The sequence below is a fragment of the Leptonychotes weddellii genome, chromosome 6 (assembly GCF_054177405.1).
Source record: "Leptonychotes weddellii isolate Sample4059 chromosome 6, ASM5417740v2, whole genome shotgun sequence".
NCBI lineage: Eukaryota > Metazoa > Chordata > Mammalia > Carnivora > Phocidae > Leptonychotes > Leptonychotes weddellii.
In genome coordinates, this window is record NC_138374.1 from 7,505,898 (window position 1) to 7,509,723 (window position 3,826).

Genomic DNA, 3,826 nt, shown 5'->3' on the forward strand with positions numbered 1-3,826 from the left:
CGGCGCTCAGGGCCCGCCACCCGGCGCCGCCATGGCGCCCCCGCCGCCGCCGCCGCCCCGCGCCCCCCCGGCCCCCGCCGCCATGGCCCCCCGCGCCCGCGCCCCGGAGCTGGCTGCCCGGCGCCCGCCGCGGCCCTCACCCCATCCCTCTACCCGCGGTCTGCCTCCGCGGCGCGCACGCCCGCCGGCTCCCCGGCTCTCTCGTCCTGCCCTCGCCCCGCTCGCTCTCCCTTTCTGCTCTCCCCTCCACTTTCGCGCTGCCTCCCGCCTGCTCCCTCTCCCGCTCTCTCCTGGCTGCGCTTCGCTTCCCTCTCTCCCACTGCTGTTCTCTCCGTCTGTCTCTCCCACCCCCAATTTTCTCCTCCCCTCCGGTTCCTCCCCCTCCTCTTCTCTCCCTCTCTGGAATCGGGCTGCTTCTATTACAGAAATCCCCGCTGATGCGCACACGCGCTCTCACACACTGAGAGAACCGGCCCTGAAGGCTCCGGTGCAGGGTGATTGGCTCCTTGTAGCTCCCCCGCCCCTCCAGCCCTCCCCTCTGTGTGTCCAAGACAGGCTGAGTCAAGGAAGTCTGTCTGAGAAAAAGGACGGATGCCTGGGCACCTTCACGCCTCAGTGCCATCTGTCCCAGCCTGAGCACCAGCCCCGCCAGACCTTGACATGGAGGTCCTACCCGCCTGTGCCCGCCGGAGCTGCCCAGGGCTGATGTGCTCCTCCCTCTCCAGGCTGAGCTGGGGGCACTCAGGGAGGCTCCTTTGGCTCCACATTTCTCCATCCTGCATGACCAAGGGTCTGGCTCCAGGGCACCTGCGATGCTCCTGGGGGTGCTCCGTCTGCCAGGTCCTCTTCCCCTCACCTTTCAGCCACAGCTTCTCAAGTCCGCTGGGGGCATGCTGCAACTCACTGTGACATCCTCTGGGCATCCCCCTCCGCCAGGAGAGGACTTTGTCTGACCACGAGCCCTCACAGTTGGACCAGCCTGTCTGTCCACAGTCAGCCTCAGCAGAGCCGTGGTGGGGCTCAGCATTCCTGGCCTGAGTTCCAGCTGCTGCCATCAGTCAGCCACACACACCATCTGCCCTGGGTCTGGTGAGACAGCAAGTTCCAGTTTATGAAGGACCTGGATGACATAATGTGCCGAAGCTCATTAGAGAAAGGGGAAGATGGTGGGTGGCCTGGCTTGGTGGCAGCCTCAGGGACTCTGGGCATGCAAGGTGTAAGCCTAGCCTCAGGAAAGTGTGCAGAGACGGTGGCCCTTCTGTCCTTTTACCAAGACCCTGTGGGGAAGGTGTGTGGATCAGAGCTTCCCTCCCCCACCCTGAGAGCCTGATTAAACATTTACCAGCACACCACTGCTGTCCCAAGACCCTGCACAAGTCACTGAACCTTGTTGAGCCTCGGTTTCCTTCTTTACCTTTCAGAGCTCTGATAAACAGTAACTACGATGGTGTGTGCAGAGCTTTGCCTCCCAGGGGAAGAAACGGAGCCGAACGTCAGCCATCTCCGCATTGCTTGGCCCCCTCACTCGGCCCACAGAATTCAGGGTTGGATACGTGTCTTTCACTAGATTCTTGGTGTGTGACATCAGAGTGAGATGTTCATCTGTGCGTCTCCCCTGCTCCCAAAGACTGTCCCCACACACAGCCCCTGGCATGAGATAGGTGTCCGCGCACTGCTGTAGAGTAAACGAATCAAGGAATACGTTTCTGGGGACACCATTGGGTCCACGGTTCTCACACTTTGATGTTTCTCAGACTCACCTGATAAACTTGGGGTACTGGTTAAAGATTGAGATTCCTGGGTCATACTTGGGGTTTCCAAATCAGCAGGTCGGGGGTTCTGCATTGTCAGTGGGCTCCTTAGGTCACTCCAATGAGGGTGATCTATGAGGATGCCTGAGGAGAACGCTCAATGAAAAGTGGGCCAGTGGACCGGCTAGATGTCTGCTCAGCCCCTGGGCACATCCTCCAACAACAGCCTGATGTTCTGGCCTGGAGGGACATGCTGAAGGGTCACCAGTGTGTGTAGGAAGCACAACGTCAAGTGCTGAGACCCTCATAGCGCTTCGGCATTTACAAAACACATCCAAACGTTATCACACTGTATTTAATCCCTGCAACAATGACAAGAAAAGGACACTGAAGCTCAAAGAGCATGCATGGGCGAGTTGGTAAGGGAGGAAGCAGGTATCGATAGCTCCCTAGATTGGCCCTTTCTGCACGCTACAAAGGGCTTCCATCACCTTCGCCAGCAGGGGTTCTTGGTCGGGAATTTGAAAGTATCTCAACTTCGCAACATTAAAATGATGTCAGTGACCATGTAACCAGGTCTAAGAGCAATAAGCTAGTGAATGTGCACACACACACACACACACACACATGCACACACATCATTTTGAAGATCATTTGCCTTCTGAATTCGTAAAGGCAACACTGAAAGGTTAAAATGCCAGAAAGACACTCAGAATATTTTAACTCAGTTTCCTAAAGAACATAATTCATTTTCTTCTGGTTGTGAACAATACTTCCTACTCCTAGTGGAGCTGAAGGAGGACTGGTCTCCCTGGTGACCAAGTCCCCAGCCCCCGTGGCTTCAGCCAAGCTGGGCCTCACTGGATGTAGGTCCTGACAGAGCCCCAGACATCAGCAGGAAGGTCATAGTCACCAAAGAAGGGAGATGCCTGTTCCTGTCCAGGCCTGGATGCTGGGTCCCCACTGCCTCTTGTGAGTGAGCTCAAGCAGCTGGTACATCTGATTGAGGGACATGGGCTGTCAGTGCTTGGAGCCTGTCCTCAGGGGGCCACACTGTGGCCAGATCTGTATGTCTGCATACTTCTCTGAGCTGGAGAGAAGTGATGGGATGTTCATGACAGCGTTAACATGAGTCATTAAATACTGTAACTGGGCCCCATGGACATGCTCAAAAACAGAAGTGAGTCTCACCCCTTCAGATTGTTGAATATAGTTCTACGTGGAGGCAGGCACATGCACCCATGGTTGGGAATCATTCCTGCAACCCTCCAGCATAAGTATCAGGAGTCTACCTGACAAGTGCAGGAGCCAAGACCCAGAAAGACCCACAATGTGTTCAAGGTCACTCCAGGTGGGCATCAATAGATAGGGCAGAATGAATTAAGATGGCCGAATCAGGATTGGAATCCTTATCTATTGGACGTTAAAACCCATGTTCTTTCCAATTGTGACACTTTATTTATCACACACAATTTGTCACATGTGAAAAAAATTTTTTTAAAAATGTGTCACATGTATGCTTGAATACACACACACACACATACCACATATACTCACAATCAGATGTGGTCCTTTCCATGGCTATCTTTAAAAAGAGGTGAAAGATTTATATAAGCTGAACAGAAACTAGAATGTCACCACCACTCTGAGAGAGGTCTCACTGAAGTCTATGGCCACAGAGAGCACTTCCCTTTAGGGAGTCAGAGGATTCTGGATTTTTGCAAGTGGAGGAGGGCCTAGGAGCTGGGGGGAGAGAGTTAGTTAAGCAAATGCCTAGAGGCCACTCTGGTTCATATTTGTGGTTCTGAAGAGAAGATGAGTCTATAGAGTGGATGGAAAGAAAGGTGGTGGCAAATCCTGGATGTGAGCCCAATGCCAGGCTGAGGACAGAAAGGTCAGTCCCTTTCAGGTGATGACCTTCAGGACCTGGAGCATCCAGCCTTCCTGGGGATACATCCCTGCCAGCTCTCCACCTGAGCCCACCAGCAGGTCTCCATCTTCAAAGCACTTACACACCTACTAATTCATGTGACCCTGTAGAACCCTGGGGATTCTAGGAGTGACACAGAGACATT